This window comes from Scylla paramamosain, chromosome 10 (genome assembly GCF_035594125.1).
Source record: "Scylla paramamosain isolate STU-SP2022 chromosome 10, ASM3559412v1, whole genome shotgun sequence".
NCBI lineage: Eukaryota > Metazoa > Arthropoda > Malacostraca > Decapoda > Portunidae > Scylla > Scylla paramamosain.
The window spans coordinates 13,429,587-13,447,500 of NC_087160.1; the positions used below are offsets into that span (position 1 = coordinate 13,429,587).

At 42.5% G+C, this 17,914-nt stretch overlaps 1 long non-coding RNA gene across 1 annotated transcript in view; it reads right to left on the reverse strand.

Moving 5' to 3' along the window:
• The window catches only part of LOC135103983 (uncharacterized), a 374,035-nt gene that overhangs the window by 218,091 nt on the left and 138,030 nt on the right, over positions 1-17,914 (reverse strand). Inside the window, exon 3 of the long non-coding RNA XR_010270261.1 lies at positions 15,927-16,008. This is a non-coding gene — a long non-coding RNA (uncharacterized LOC135103983). The remainder of the gene's footprint in view (positions 1-15,926; positions 16,009-17,914) is intronic.

Sequence of the window (17,914 nt, forward strand, 5' to 3'; positions counted from 1 at the left end):
TCAAATTATTTAATATTATAAATTGAATACAAAAGTAAATAAATAAAACTACTACAACATATCTACGCGATTCATATACGTTATAAGAACACTTCAAATGTGCCTCCTCGAGTCTGTCTGCTCGGTGAATGCACAGTAATTCTACTTATTACCACATATATTCCTTTTGACAAGTAGAATTTAACTGATAAGTATGTTAAATACCTTTTTTTTCGTATGCAGAATATCTATTATTCATGTGACTTCATTTTTACTCATACATTAATTGTCCTTGTATCTTCCAAGTGTTTCGCGCACAAGTCCAGGTGACCTCATTAATACTTCACGCTAAATCGAGGGCGTGGCCGAGTTCTTGTCACGCCACCAAACACATATCAGACGTACCACAAAATAATTTAACGTTAAAATCAATACCTTTACATGTTTCAGTTGAGGTGTACATTTGTCATTTAGTTCATCGACCGTTACAGAATGAGTGAGTGACTCGTGCAGCGGTCCTTCACATTCACAGTTCTACAAGGCAAGCCATCGCTTACACACACACACACACACACACACACACACACACACACACACACACACACACACACACACACACACACACACACACACACACACACACAGAGCTCCCGCTTCTATTTTCATTAGTCCTCAAAAACTGGTAATTATATTTTTATGCTAAACTTCTTGACTAAAGGTCATTTAAGTTAGATTAGATTGTGCTTACTTTACATTAGCTTGTGTTTATTTTAAGTTTAGATCAGATTAATGCAGCTTATAAAAAAATCTCTATTACCTCATAGTTATTTTTCATCAGTTTTTTTTATATACATGCCATTATATCAGAACTTTCTACACATAAATAATGCATAATTGTACCATAAAGAATACCCTTAATTTCTAAAACATCCACATTCTAACACCTAAAAGATAACATTTAGCTCTTAAACCCTAAAAGGTACCAAATAAACTATTAACATTTCACTTCTCCCCATACCAATCTTACGGAGACCTATGTCCTTCTCACTCCACAAAATCAGGATATTCCAATCCTGAAACTACCTCAGGTTGCACTTGTAAACTCAGCACCTCACACTGCACCTTTTAACTTTCACCATCTAACGCTGCATTCCAATCCTCCACCAGCTCACACTACACCTCAAACCTCCCCGACCTCACGCCTGCATCTCTGTTTTCAGGCAATTCCCAATGCATCTCTTAACTTTTACCACTTCACACTCTACCTGTCCCTCCTCACCTCACACTGTATCTCTATCTTTCACCTCCTACCATCCATCACCTCACGCTACATCTCTATCCCTCCCGACCTCACCCGTTTCTTCTATGCTCCACCACCTCACACTGCACCCCTAACATCCACAATCCAAAAATCAGGGCACTTAAACTACTATAGCGCCTTGCTAATTACTTCCTTAAGAGGTTCACGAGATTAACGTCTGATATCGACTCCTGAGTATGTAAATTCGTCACCTTGTCACATACAGAACTCTCTCTCTCTCTCTCTCTCTCTCTCTCTCTCTCTCTCTCTCTCTCTCTCTCTCTCTCTCTCTCTCTCTCTCTCTCTGGAGGTCATACCCAATAGGTCCTTATTTCTCCTATTTTCCCATGCATGGAGGGAAGAAGGGGTAGTGAGAAGGCGAGGGGCAAATTAGTTAAATCTATAAAGTTAGCTAGCTCAGGGAAGGTGAGAAATAGCTTAAGTGTTTACTACACAAACTGTAGAAGTATTCTGAATAAAATAGACTTGCTTAGAGGAATAGCGAGCGTAGAGAAATTTGATATCATTGCTTTAACTGAAACTTGGTTAGATATGTCAGGAAAAGTATTTAATCCAGAGGTTAAGATAGATGGGTATACAATGTTCTATAAAGATAAGGAAAACAGGAGAGGAGGAGGCGTCGCGTTATACGTTAGGGACACATTACAGTGTTGTATTAACAGTAGAATTAAAACAGATAACAAAGCAGAGTCGATATGGGTCGATATTAAGGAAGGATCGCAGTCAGTAGTACTAGGGGTAGTTTACAGACCACCGACCAGTACAGAGGAAATTAACACCTCACTGTGGCAGGAATTGAATAGAGCAGGCAGGTACAGTCAGGTATGTGTGGTAGGAGATTTTAATTTTAGGAATATCGACTGGAGTCTGATTGTGGTTAACAAGGAAGCAGAGGAATTTCTTAAGGTAATTCAGGATAATTTTTTAAAACAGGTAGTCGTAGAACCCACGAGGGGGAATAATATTCTAGATTTAATTCTTACTAACAGGGAGGAAGCAGTCACGCAGGTAGAGGTTGGAGGACAGCTAGATAACAGTGACCATAGGGAAATTAGGTACAATTTAGAATGGGAAGAAACTGTTAGAAACAAAAACACTAGTAAAATACCTGACTTTAGGAGAGCAGATTTTGAAGAATTAAAAAGGTACCTCCAAGGAGTGGACTGGCAAAGGATGCAGGGTGAGGTCAGGTCAGGGACGGAGTTCAGAGAGATAAGGCAGGATGAGAGAGGTGAGGTGAGGCGTGAGGGTGTAGGACAAGAGGAGGGAAGATGTGTCCGGAAGGGAGGAGGAAAGAGGAAGGGGGGGGAGAAAGGTGCGAGTATGTTGGAATGTCAGGTCATGCTGAAATGAGAGAGGTGAGGTCGAGGCGAGTAGATGAGGGAGTGGAGAGGATGGTAGGGGACGAGATGAGGGGATTAGGTGAAGTAAATGTAGATAAATTGTATAAATATTTCGTAGATAAAGTTCATACAGGTCAGTTAGCAAATATCCCGTATAGAACAATAAGATCACAAAAAAATGACCCTAAATGGATGACTGCTAGGTTAAAGCATTATATAGGGCGTAAGAGAAGTATATATAAGAGATTAAGGGCAGATGAAGAAGTTTCAAGGACACAATATAATGAATTAGTTAGAACAGTCAGGAAGTTAACGAGGAAAGCTAAGGACAATTATGAATTAAAGGTAGCCAGCCAGGCGAAGACGGAACCCAAGGGATTTTATCAGGTATACAGGACGAAGAATAAGGATACTGTAGGTCCATTAAAGGCAGCAGATGGGGAGCTGGTTAGTTCTGGGGAGGAGATAAGTAAACTTCTGAATGATTATTTTTTAACTGTCTTCACCCAGGAAAACATGCTGGATATGCCAGATAGTGTACAGGTGTTTAGAGCAGATGAGAATGAGAAGCTGACATATTTCCATAACTAGGGAGATAGTGGAACAGGAGATAGATAGGCTAAAAAAGTTCAAGTCACCAGGACCTGATGAAATATATCCCAGAGTACTTAAGGAATGTAAAGAGATTATTAGTGAGCCGTTAGTTTCTGTCTTTAGGAAATCACTGGAGTCGGGTGAGGTACCAGTAATGTGGAGGCAGGCTAATGTAGTACCCATCTTTAAGAAAGGAGATAAAACTTTAGCGTTTAATTATAGACCTGTCAGCTTCAGTTGTAGGTAAAATGTTAGAATCAATAATAGCGAGGAACATTAGGGAACATTTAGACAAACATAACTTGATAAATCAGTCACAGCATGGCTTCACGAAGGGGAAGTCTTGCCTGACAAACTTGTTAAGTTTTTACAGTAAGGTGTACGAGGCAGTAGATAATGGTGATAGTTATGATATCTTATATCTGGACTTTAGTAAAGCATTTGACAAGGTACACCATCAAAGGCTCCTGAGAAAGGTTAGGGCACACGGGATAGATGGGAAGGTGTTAGGCTGGATAGGGTCATGGCTTGGTAACAGGCGACAGGCTCGAAATCCGAGTGGGGTCATGTAATTAGTGGGGTGCCACAGGGATCAGTATTAGGGCCATTGTTATTTCTAATATATATCAATGACTTGGATAGTGGAATTAGTAGTGATGTTAGTAAATTTGCGGATGACACAAAGATAGGTAGATTAATTAGGTCAGAATCGGATGCCATCGCCTTGCAGGCAGACTTAGATAGAATGAATGAATGGACGGATAGATGGCAAATGCAATTTAATATCAATAAATGCAAAGTGCTTAGCGTAGGTAGAGGAAACCCACACAATAGGTACACATTAAACAACCAAACTCTGGTAGGTACAGGGTACGAGAAAGATTTAGGAGTTATAGTTAGCTCTGAACTCCGTCTAGGGAAACAATGCATAGAAGCCAGAAACAAGACAAATAGGATACTAGGATTCATTTTTAGGAGTGTTAAAAGTAGAAGGCCGGAAGTAATATTAAAGTTATACTTGGCGCTGGTCAGACCTCATCTAGACTACGCTGTGCAGTTCTGGTCCCCACATTACAGGAAAGATATAGGTCTATTAGAATCAGTACAAAGGAGAATGACTAAAAGGATACAGGGGATGAGGAGTATTCCTTACGAGGCGAGGTTGATGCTGTTAAATTTACATTCTCTAGAGAGACGTAGGTTAAGAGGGGACCTGATAGAAGTCTTTAAGTGATATAAGGGTTATAACAAGCGAGATGTAAGCAAAATTCTTGGGATCAGCAACCAGGGTAGAACAAGAAATAACGGGTTCAAGCTTAAACAAATTTAGGTTTAGGAAGGAGATAGGAAAAAATTGGTTCTCAAATAGAGTGGTAGATGAGTGGAACGGACTCAGTAATCATGTAGTTAGTGCTAGGACACTAGAGAGCTTTAAGAGAAGATTAGACAAGTTTATGGATGGGGATAACAGATGGAAATAGGTAGGTGTGTTTCATACAGAGACTACCACGTGTAAGCCTGGTCGCTTCTTGCAGCTTCCCTTATTTCTTATGTTCTTATGTTCTTATGCCATTCAGCCCTCCTTTTCGTTCCGTTTTCTTTCGGTTCACAGTTTCTCTTTGTTTTTACCACTTCTTCCTCTTCCCCCATCTCTTATTCCGTTACTTTCGCTCGCATTAACTCACTTTCTCATTTCGATTTCCTTTTGTACTTTTTTTTGCATATATTTTGGTATGTTTCTGCATAAACAACACGAACGAAAAATGAGAAACAGAAAGAAAGATGGAAGAAGAGGAGGAGGAGGAGGAGGAGGAGGAGGAGGAGGAGGAGGAGGAGGAGGTGATGGTGGTGGTGGTGGTGGTGCTGGTGGTGGTGCTGGTGGTGCTGGTGGTGGTGGTGGTGCTGTTGGTGGTGGTGGTGGTGGTGTGGAAGAAAGGTGGTGGTGGTGGTGGTAGAAGAAAGTAAAGTTAATGCCGAAAAAAAAGAAACGAGATGAAAGAAGAAAATAAAAAAAAATTAAAAAAAGTGAATTTATGAAGACCTGAAAGAATAAAGACAAGAGAAAGAAGAGAATTAAGCCATGAAATAAAAAAAGGAGGAGAGTTCAGTGGATGCAAGGGTGGAAGAAACAGGACAAAAAATGAAGTACTGAGAAAAGAAAGGGCGATAATGAAGAAAAAGAGGAGACACAAACGCGAAAAATATAGCAAGGAAAAACGAATAAAGTAAGAAAGAAAAGGGAAAAATAGAGAAGTAAAAAAAGAAGAGACAAAACTGAAGAAAAGAAGACAGAGAACAAGAAGAGGAAGCAGAAATACGTGAACTAAGGAACGGAGGAGGCAAGGCAGGAATGACACAAGAAGAAAACTATAGAAAACAAACAAGAACGAACGAATGAAAAAGCAAGATACAAGCAGAAATCCAGGAATCAAAGAGAAAAGCAAGAGAAGATTGACGGAAGAAAAAAACAGAAAACAACCGAAAAATAAACAAAAGAGACAGAAAAAGAAAACACAAGAATAAAACAGGAAAGCAAGAAAAGAAAATCACGCACATACCTAGTCACGGGAAAAATAAAATTGAAACATGATACGTTTTTAGTACATTTTTTCCCGATACCCCGAACATGGACCTCCTGGGGAGAGGACGAGGACGGGAGGTGAATGCGTCTGTTGGGGTCCTTGGGTGTCTCCTTCGTGTCCTATCGGGGAAGAGTGAGAGGGAAAGGGAGAGGGAGAGAGGGAGGTCACCTCAAAGGATTGGATTATGCCGTCCTGATATCCATCTTCCAGGGAGGCGCAGGTTTCTGAACTAGGTGACTTGTGATAAATGTGTGTGTGTGTGTGTGTGTGTGTGTGTGTGTGTGTGTGTGTGTGTGTGTGTGTGTGTGTGTGTGTGTGTGTGTGTGTGTGTGTGTGTGTGTGTGTGTGTGTGTGTGTGTGTGTTGTGTGTGTGTGTGTGTGTTTACGTTTTTCCCCCATAGTGTATTTCTGCCAAACGTGCTGTAGTCATAAATTCACGTCACATTAATCTCACGTTCTCCTGTGCTACTATTTGCGTGTTTTTTTTTGCTTTTCATGTGTGTGTGTGTGTGTGTGTGTGTGTGTGTGTGTGTGTGTGTGTGTGTGTGTGTGTGTGTGTGTGTGTGTGTGTGTGTGTGTGTGTGTGTGTGTGTTCGATCTTCTTGTCGGTAATTTTTCTTTTATTTGTAGATTCTTTATTGAGTCTCCGATTCTTCTACGTTTAGTCTATGACTTGCTATTCCCCCTTTACTGATTTTTGTATTTGTGTATAATTTATCTTCGCTGTCTTTTGGCTCTAGTCGCTTGTTTATAATTACTAATTTTCAAGTTCATTTAATGGAGTTCACCACTGAGTAATTTTTCATTAATTATTGACAAGAATATATACCGTTTTCTGTAAAAATGTTTATTTTAGTTTCTTTATATTTCTTGGCCCATAAAACTGTGTGTATTGTTAATGAATTTCTAGGAAACTTATTTTATATTTTCTATGAAACTATCCATGAATGTCTAATTTTGCTTCTTCTATAAGTGTGATGTTTTTCTTTGGCTGCCTGAACAATAAAATAACTTTTTTTTTTTTTTTTTTGCTTGTGGTGAGGATGTTTGAAATATAGAGGAGCATCACATTCCTTGACAACACACTCGTAGCTCAAGGCAATGGTGGAGCTTGTCAGAAGTCATTCGGGATGTTATGACGTCATTAATCACGATCTTATGGTATCGTCGATATCTGTGAAGGAGATATACGAAGCCCTCAACACGTTTTTGCTCTTTTTTTTTTTCTACTTTATGACTTCTAGACACGGACACAAAACGACGACCTCGAGAAGCGAATTGATGTGACACATGTTCTCGAAGAATTATAAAGTGTCCACTGCACAACCTTGTATGAAATCGGAGACAGTTCCGTGAAACTGTATCTCTGGCTGCTACACAATCCGTGAAAAACGACTAAAGGTATATGAGCATGCGGCACACCTCACAGACGTCCTCCACTCTGCGCTGCACCCTTGAAAGGCGACCCTGAGAGGAACACACGAAGAGAACATCCAAAAAATCCCTTGTGGTGGGAACAGGTTGACTCATCCTGTCGAGAGGTGCTCAAAATGGCAAGTTTGTCTTCGTGGAAACTCGCTCGGGGAAAACTTTAGGAATGGAGTCAGCGGGTGGGCGCAAGCAAGACACTCCCTGGCGTGTGGTTTTCACTGATGATGATGTCTGCTACCCTGCCTGTCTGTCTGTCTTCATGTCTTCTAAACAAATATATTTTTATTTTCTTTTTTTTTTCTTTTTCTTTTGACAAGCACTGATCAAGGACTCAGTACAGAAGCAAAGATCGTATTCATGAGAAAAGACAAAGAATACATGAGTAAAATGCTAAACTTATTATTTGAGTAACATGATAATACAGTCTGCGGAAGGAGAGGTATTGGAAAAAGACATACTTTAACGAAGCTTCCACGTAAGAAAAGACAAAGACATGCATATAATGGTTAACAGCAGGGTTACATGAACAAAGAAACTTAATTAAAAACGACAGTTTTACAAAACTTCAGAGTGAGAGCAACAAAGAGGTGAAGATAATGGTTAACTCTTGCGTTAGATACATGGACAAAGAGGCATAATAATGAGTACCGAGCCTCGTATTCTGGAGACTCTGAGGTGGCACGGAGGAACACTATTCCTGCATCCAGAGGAGCAACAGGCGTGAACTAAGCAACACAACAAAGTGAAGATGTAAGCCTGCGTGAGGGATCCAGAAAACAGTGCAAGGAGGCGGATGGTTGAGAAGAATTACTATTACTTCTCGTTCTGACCTTCAAGTGCATGTGGAAGTTCATAACAGGAGCGTTTATGTACAAGGGTTGTCGAAGTGATAAATGCGCTGCGTTTGAGTGCAGGGAGGAGGTGGACGGAAATGGCACAGAGATTCAAGAGGAGGAAGCTGCTTTGATATATACACAAATTTCAGATCAGATTCTTGTAGAGAGAGAGAGAGAGAGAGAGAGAGAGAGAGAGAGAGAGAGAGAGAGAGAGAGAGAGAGAGAGAGAGAGAGAGAGAGAGAGAGAGAGAGAGAGAGAGACGAAGGGGAGGTAAAGGGAGCGGTTAGTTGGGTATTATTGAAGAGAATCGTCAAGCAGGCCTTTGTCCACAGCTGACAGGAGCATGGCAGTTGCGTGATCAAATTAACTTTCCGAGTCAGGGCAGAAAACAATGCCTGGACAAAGATAACTTCAATAAAAATAAATTAATAAATAAATTTCTGATGATATAGCGAGAAACTTTTCGAAACTTGTTCTTTTACTCTATCGACGTTAACTACCATGGAAGAGACAAGTGAAATGATTAGAAGGTAAGGAGGAAATTATGGAGCTATAATCGTCTAACAACTTGCCTTATCTTCTTTTAGCCATACATTTTATTTTTATCGTTCAAATGATGCTCAACGCAAGGAACCAAGAAAGAAAAAGAAAAAAAAATAGTCCACAGGGGAGTGAAAATCACGGAATGCGGTAAAAAGGTTGTATATAAATTAACTAACTGCAGGAGAGCAAAAAGTCCAAAGAGCGAGACACACGTCGGCCTGCACTGTAGATCTACCTGTCTCTCGGCTTCCCTCTAAATTGCATAGGTTTCTTCCCTCCTCTCTCTCTCTCTCTCTCTCTCTCTCTCTCTCTCTCTCTCTCTCTCTCTCTCTCTCTCTCTCTCTCTCTCTCTCTCTGTGTGTGTGTGTGTGTGTGTGTGTGTGTGTGTGTGTGTGTGTGTGTGTGTGTGTCAAAGTTCTCATAGGCTCAAGACGCTTTGCCTTCGGTTATTGGCAGTATCTCACAGTTGCAACTTAATGAGGACGACTACTGGGTTGTGGGAGAGGTGAGATGGGGATAGGAGGGAGAGGTGGGAGAGGGAATGGTGGGATAGAGAAGTAGCGGTGATGTTGGGGCAAGCTTGGGGCGTGGGATGATAAGGGAGAGGAGGGAGAGGGAGAGGGAGAGGGATAAGGAAAGGCGTGCGGTGGTGGTGGTGGTGGTGGTGTGTCTGTGAGTGTGCGATAGAGGCAGTGAGAGTGAAGGGTAAAGAAGAACGGAGAAGGAAGAAGGAAGAGGAGCTAAAGGAGAGGGAATGAAGGAGGGAATGGTAGTCGAGGGAAGTGGATAGAAAGCGAGGGAATTGGAAGGGAGGAAGAGGGAGAGGAGAACAGATGAGGATTGGAACAAGGAAGGAAGGAGAGCAAGAGAAGGAAAGACGGAGAGAGAGGAGGAGGGGAGATGTGGGGAAGGAGGAAAGGAACGAAGTGAAGTCGAGGGAGGGAGGGGGGAAGGAAGGAGGGAGCACGCAGGCGACGCATAGCTTAGTGGCAGCTGCGTCCCGTTCCGTCTGCTGTGGAAATTTATGTGGGACTTTGTAATATCGAGTTTACGCGGCTAATGTCTGAAATTCTATAAATCTCTGACGAGGCGAACGGGAGGGACGGCCCTTCCGAAATACACTGGGGTTTATTTATGGCCTCCACCACATTATTTTCACATCCTTGAATACACGCCCGAGTGGATTTATCAGTGAAAGATGGCAAGGGACCCTGCCCCTCCTTCCCTATCCACTTTCACCCTCCAATCGTCCTCTTTCTCTCTCTTTCCTATCCTCCTCTTCTCTCTCTTTTCCTTTACTTTTCCCTTCCTCAGTTCTTATTCACTCTCATCTTTCAATCATTGCCTCCTCTCCTATTTTTCTCATCCCCTTTTCTTTCTTCCACTATCACCCCTAATTCATTCCCTTTCGCTTCTTCTCCTTTCATCCCTCTACTGCTTTCCTTCCCACTTCTTGTCTCATCCCTCTTTCTTCCTGTGTGACCTTCACTTTATCAGTCCAAATATCATGAGCAGGGACGAAACACGCAATACAAGGGCTACTCAACTCCCGCACTAAGGTGGTTAGCACATTCAATCTGCAACAGGAAAAGGGCCAGAAGAACAGCTTAACAGTACATTATAGAGGTATTACCAGAGTTAGGAGCCACGATATCCTTTTTTCATTCTCTTACTGCCTCATCGTCGTATGCAGTGACCTATCACCTCCTTTTGCCTTTCCTTTTTTCTGATGAAACTTATATCAACTTCATAACACCACAAAAACAAATAAAAAACATAGCAAAGCTTGGAAGGCTTGGAATTGTTTTCCATACCTTCACTTTCTGACACCACGAAAGGGATAAAAGGAGTAAATGGAGAAATGTGTATTGCTGCTCTCCTACACTTCTCGTCCATTTTCACTAAATTTCGCAGCATCCGGTTAACGTTGCATGCTTGGCACTTACCCAGATATTCGTACCGCAGATGTGAACGGGAGACAGTGCTGAGAAATCTATACACAAGCTGATCTCATAACCATGCAAAGGGAGAGCAAGTAAAGAAGTAGAAGCGATAGTCAGTAATAGCGTTAAAATATCAGCCACTACGTTTCTGGATCATACTGAAAAGCGTGGAGTTTCAGTACTAAGTCGAGGAACAAAAGATGAACCAGCAACAAAATCAATTTGCTGCCAGGTGTCGTGTTGCTAGCGGGAGAAGAGCTGGACACACGAGTAATTGCCCGGTATTTCAACGCCCACGGTGAGGAAGGGGATCAAAGGATGGGACAGGAGCCAAAAAGGGATGGAAAGTGTCTGAATAGGTACACTGTGTAAGGGAAAAAAGAAGAAAAGGAAAAAAGTGAAACTGCACGAGGGAGAAATAAAGTAAAGATGGGCTGGCTCAAATATGCAGAATACTTTTCACTCCACAAAAAAAAAGAAAGAAAATAAAGAAAAAAAATATGTGAACTGACGGCGAAGGTTTTTATTGAGAATTCTTTATGATTTCTAGGACTGCGATAGTTTCGCCAACTTGTTACAATTTTATGTAGCACAGAGAAAGAACTATGGCCAGCAGGTGGCAGAATGACGTCAGCCTGTTCCCTCCTGTTTTGCCTCCTCTTTCCTCTCCAAGGGCCGCCCCTCGTTCACACACACACGCACACACGCACACACACACACACGTACCCTTGCACCTATTCCAATCCTCCTCCTCCTCCTCCTCTTCCTCCTCCTCCTCCTCCTCCTCCTCCTCCTCCTCCTCCTCCTCCTCCTCCTTTACCTGCGCACCATCGCCTCCCCAGAGACCGGATTAGTACCCAGCGCCCCTTGACCGACCCTTGACCGCTAATCCCTTAATTACTTTTAAATTTCCACATCTCCAACTGTCGTAGCCTTCACATTCTATACTACTACATTAAAAATGCCTTCTGATTTGAAATCTTGCAGAGATTGCAGCGGGAGGTTCGCTAAGCAGTACTTCAGTGACTACTTCTCAAGGCCTGTTTGCAGACTGTGTGACACGCGATCACACCTTGAAGAAGCAGTGGCAGAAGGAAACAGAAGGTATACCGAATTAAAAAACAGTTTTGACTCTCTACAGGAATTCATCACAGCCAACGTGGGCGTGGGCGCGGGCACGGACACGAGACAACAGCTGCTGACCCCTGCCACGCAGCGACGCTCCGCCCCCCCGCAAGCCTCTCCTGCCTCGCCTGTCACCTCACCTGATCCCTCCCCCTCACAGGACACAGCCTTCACCCCGGTCAGGAATGGATCAAGACAATTCACGCGCCGGATTCACCTCCCCACCACGACATATAACCGTTTTTCTATCCTGACTGAACAGATAGATGAACCGGAAGAGACCAGGCTTGTGGGGGATTCGATCGTCCGAGGACAGCTGGTGGAATTTTGTGGAAGAGTCCCGTCTCGCAGGAGGAGGTACTGCCTTCCTGGAGCCTCCCTAGGGGACATCACTGCTGCCATCGAGGACACGACCAAGGACGCCACAACTAACACCCTTTATGTTATCCACGCAGGCACAAATGACGTCCAGCGGTCCCGATCAGAAGAACTGATGGCGAAGTACAAGGAAATGATTCGCAAGTACAAGACTAAATCAAATAATATTATAATTTCAGGCATTCTCCCGAGGATCAACGCGAACGCAAGGTTCTACAACATTGCGTTCAGTATAAATAACAGATTAAAGACTCTCTGCCAACAGGAAAACGTGGAGTACCTTAACATGTGGAACGATTTTTATAATGAACACAGACTCTTTCAGAGAGACGGCCTTCATCTGAACTCTGTGGGAGCAGCCAGGATGGGCAGACTAATCCATGAAAAAGTTTGTCTCCACAGATCAAAAAACGCGCGCGCGCCAGCAACAGGACCAGCGTCGTAAGCACTAACTTAAATATTTCATCCACAGGTTCAGACAAGATCAGAGCTTGTTACTTCAATGCCCGTAGTTTACGGAATAAATTAAATGAGCTGCAAGCTCTTATTTATCTTGAAAACTACGACATCATAGGCGTCACGGAAACGTGGATAAATTCATCAAGCAGGGATTACTTAGCTGAGTACTCACTCCCTGGCTACACCATTTTTAGCTGCGAGAGAACTCACCGTGCGGGAGGCGGTGTTATGTTTTACGTAAAAAGTAATCTTCATCCTCGTTTACTTCCGATCCCAGCCATTGCTAATATAGACGTCACTTTCATCCAGTTAGAAAATAAATCTCGTAAAATAACATTAGGTCTCGTCTATCGTCCTCCAGCCCAGTCACCCGCTACAGACGAAAAACTTTATGACCTTATCGCGGACATTTGCTGCGTTAATAATTGCATAATTATGGGGGACTTTAATCTTCCAGTCACGAGGTGGGGTGAACCACTGACGGCTCACGCAGGCCAGCATCTCTACGGGAGTATCCTTGAAAGCTCCCTCCACCAGCACGTCATGCATCCGACGAGAGGTAACAATATCCTAGATATTGTTTTAACAACTGGTGAAGAGTCAGTAAAAGACCTAAAAATTGGACCAGAACTGAGTTCCAGCGATCATCGTAGCTTACTTTTCACCATAAATTTTGACAAAGCTAAAGTAAGCGAAAGTAAAGAAAAAGTGCCAGACTATCGGCGTGCTAACTTTGAGAGACTTCGCATGCAGCTTGCATCCATAGACTGGAATGAACTGCTGGAAACACCAGACATAAACAACGCATGGGAAGTCTTTGCTAAAAAGTTAAATGAAACTACGTTTTTGTGTGTACCGCAACGAAACAGACGGAAGGTAAAAAACACCAAACCGAAATGGTGGAACAATGAAATTAGATGCTGCCTTCTGGCTAAGAAAAATGCGTACCACAAATACATACTAACACAAAATAATGATGATAAACTAGAGCATGACAGATTACGTAGAAAAACTAAAAAGCTGATCAAATGCAGCAAAAAATCTGTCGAAGCTCAGATCGCGAACTCATGTAAAACGAACCCAAAAGAATTTTACAGTTATGTAAAAGCAAAAAGGGTCGTAACATCAACGATTGGTCCATTGATAACAGAAAATGGTAAACAAATAACAAGCGAAACAGACATGGCGAATACCCTGAACGAGTACTTCTCAACCGTCTTCACGACTGAGGATGTTCAGGGCAGTCTGCCGACCCCCACGCCTCAGTCACGAGGCACCACGCTGCCAGACTTCACCATCACAGAAAGTGAAATCCTCTCAGTCACAAAGAGCATGAACGTAAACAAAACACCCGGGCCAGACAAGATATCACCCAGGCTTCTTAAAGAAGCAAGAAATGAGCTCGTGAAACCGCTTACAATTTTATTCAATAAAACTTTGCTAGCGGGTAAAGTTCCCCACGAATGGAAACTAGCAAATGTCACGCCAATCTTTAAAAAAGGAAATAAATCTCTCCCAGCCAATTACAGGCCGATCAGTCTCACTTCAGTAGTGTGTAAGCTGATGGAAACAATAATTAGAGATAAAATTGTTAAATATTTAGAAGAAAATAAAATCATAAAGGATTCGCAACACGGTTTCAGAACCAAGCGCTCCTGCTTAACAAACTTACTAGACTTCTTTTATGAAGTATTTAACTCGTATGACGAGACAAAAGCTGTTGATATTATCTACCTTGATTTCCAGAAAGCTTTCGACACTGTTCCTCATAAGAGACTCATCAGTAAAGTAAAAGCTCACGGCATTGCCGGAAACACCCTGAAATGGCTGAGAGACTGGCTCTCTGACAGAAAACAGCGTGTTGTAATAAATGGAAAAGAGTCAGAGTGGCATAAGGTAAATAGCGGCGTTCCTCAAGGCTCTGTATTAGGACCAGTACTCTTCATAATGTACATAAATGATATTGATGAAGGGATAAACTGCAAAATGAGTAAATTTGCAGACGACACCAAAATAACAAGTAGAGTTACGTCTGTGTCACAATGGCAGGAACTGCAGTGTGACCTCAATAAACTAACAAGCTGGGCAGAAAAATGGCAGATGAGATTCAATATAGAAAAGTGTAAAATTCTACATATCGGAAGCAACAATGTTCAGGCGAGATATGTAATGAATAACATGCCACTGTCAAGTGCTGATAAAGAAAAAGATCTTGGTGTCGTTGTGTCAAACGACCTAAAGCCGAGTCAACACTGCACAGAAACAGTAAAGACGGCAAATAAATTAGTAGGGTTCATTGGAAGAACCTTTGAATTTAAATCAGAAAAGGTTATACTTGCCTTATATAACTCACTGGTGCGCCCTCATCTAGAATACTGTGTACAGTTCTGGTCACCATACTACAAAAAAGACATTGAAAAACTAGAAAAGATACAGCGCAGAGTCACAAAGATGATTCCAAGATTGCGCAATAAGCCGTATGAGGAACGACTGGAAGAACTAAACCTATTTAGTTTAACAAAGCGCAGGATAAGAGGAGACCTAATTGAAGTGTTCAAAATGTTCAAAGGATATAGTAACATTGATGCACATAATTATTTTACCATTGATCATTCTAACCTAACAAGAAATAATGGATTCAAGATTATACCCAAACGTTTTAAATCCCACGAGGCCAAACATTTCTTCTTTAATCGTATAGTAAATATATGGAATAAACTTCTGCCGAAATTGTAAACAGCAATACTATTGAATCATTCAAAAATAAAATAGACAAATATTTAAAAGCAAATCCCCAACAAGCTCTCTTCTTGTCCGAATAATTACTAAATTCACTATTTAAACTCTTATTCAACAGTTTTAATATAACTTGTATTAACTTTCAGATAGGCGTATAGAGTTCACCGTAGGGTGAATAGTAGAACTTCCTTTCATCCTTTCCTATGAAAATTTCCATGTCAGTTTTTCCATACTGCATGGTACTTTTCCCAACTATTTCCATGCCAGCGCAAGCTGGAGGGAGTGGTGGGTGGGGAGGAGCCTTCTGCTATGCTGTCCTGTCTCTCTTCACTGTAGCTAGTTAGAAGTAGTTACCAAACAGCCTTGCAAGGACCAAAAGGTTTGTTGCTGTTTGGCTTTCCTTTGTATTCCTTTGTATTCCTTTGTATTCCTCCTCCTCTCTCTCTCTCTCTCTCTCTCTCTCTCTCTCTCTCTCTCTCTCTCTCTCTCTCTCTCTCTCTCTCTCTCTCTCTCTCTCTCTCTGTCTCTCTCTCTCTCTCTCTCTCGCTACTCTCACATACTCAATCATCACCACCAGCTTCACCATCACAGCGTTCTTCAGTATCACCTATTAAATTTTATAAAACGTACCTGAAAAAGAAATGATACTTACAGTTCACTTCCACCGTTATTCCTCCTTTCTTGTCTGCCTGTCTGTCTGTCTGTCTGTCAATGCCGTGTGTGCGACGCTTCGTCTGATGGAGAAAAGAAACGACAGGAACAATACAATGAGAAGATCAAGACAAACAATCATGCGTGCCAATGGAGCGACACAAAATTGGAGAAAGAAAGAAAGAGTGACTCTGGTGACAGATGTCGAGAGTCAAAAGGTAAACGTCTACGTATGATGCGTCTCTAATTTCCCTAAGTTCTCTGAGGAAGCAAATTCTGGGAAAAGGAAGGAGGCTAGACGGACAGAAACACACACACACACACACACACACACACACACACACACACACACACACACACCATAATACACTACCGTCCCCCAAGAAACACAAGAAGCATGAAGGGACTTACTCGTACACCATAAAACATAAGCCACGCAAGGCACCATCAGCAGCATAGACAACCAAGCCCAGGGTATCCTCCAGCACAGGAAAATAGAGTGACACGCTGTATATAATCACGTCAGTGGCAGGCGCTTGGCGGAGGAGGAAGAACAGGAGGTGGAGGAGGAGGACGAGGAGGAGCGATAGCAGCCACTCCGCCGGGATGAATATTCCATGAGTGTACATCACGCGTATCGGGTGCTTGCAGGGACGAGGCGGCGTCGAGCGTTAAATCAGATGTGCGTCCGCGAGGGTGTCTTGTTGGAGGAGGAGGAGAAGGAGGAGGAGGAGGAACGTAAGGGGGTAAGGATATTTGGTGTTCCCGGAAGGTTAGCGACACCGAGAGTTCGTATCAGTGCGTGTGTGTGTGTGTGTGTGTGTGTGTGTGTGTGTGTGTGTGTGTGTGTGTGTGTGTGTGTGTGTGTGTGTGTGTGTGTGTGTGTGTGTGTGTGTGTGTGTGTTGGAGGGGGAATTGTGTACCATGGAGTATTTCGCCATATTTATTGCCGCTGACTATGCTTTTGTCGTCAAAAAAGTAAAAGTAGTAGTAGTAGTAGTAGTACTAGTAGTAGTAGTAGTAGTCGTAGTAGTAGTAGTAGTAGTAGTAAAGTAGCAGTGGCAAAGACGATGGAAGCGGCAGTAACAATAATAACAACAGTAACAAGAATAGTGACAGCAGCAGCAGAAGAAATATTGGTACCAGCAAAAACACGAGTATTAGCAATGGAAGTCAAGGCAGAACAGTAAGTATAACAAATGTCACTACTAGAAGACGATGAGTTGAAATGAGAGGGGTGGGCGAGCACTGTGATAGGGAAAAGAATAGTCAGGCACTGAAGGAGGAGGGTGCTACAGATAGCATATCCCAACTTGGGGAATGTGAGAAGCTGAGAAGGCAGCTGAGAGAGGATACAAGTGATGGTGGTGGTGTGTGGAGTGTGTGGCGAGTGCGACTGGTATGGCTGTTTGGTGATCCTGGGAGAGAAAAAAAAAAAAATGAAGGATTGACGGTAGTGGATATGTAGAATAGAATAAAATAAAACAGAGATGGATGGCAGTGAGGAATATATGATCAAGTCTTCCATTATGAAGTGGAATGTGCATTGTGGACGGCGGGAAAGTGAAAGAGGGAGCGTTAGTAGTGGTGATGTGTGGAGTGGTGGTGTATGAGGCTGAGTCAGCGGGAAAGGGCTAGAGGTGGCTGTGGGGAGGGGAGGTGGTTTTGGGGAGTGGAGGAGTCGGGAGGGAAGGAGGAAGAGACGCGTCTCATAGCGTTCTGTTGTGACGGTAAACAAAGCTGAGAGGATTGTGACTTTTTGTTCTCCTGGGCGCTGAAAAAAAAAAAAAGGTTTAAAAACGTATGATGGATGGTAACTGTGGATGAATGGACGGTGAAATGGATCCATATATTCTTTTTGTACCTTATGTAAGAAATATCGTTGTTACTCAAATGAATAATGAATACAAGGACTCCTCTCACTCCTCCGTCTCATCAATGTCTCTACAGTCTCTCTTCCCCGCAATGTTGCATTCCTTGCTATATTCC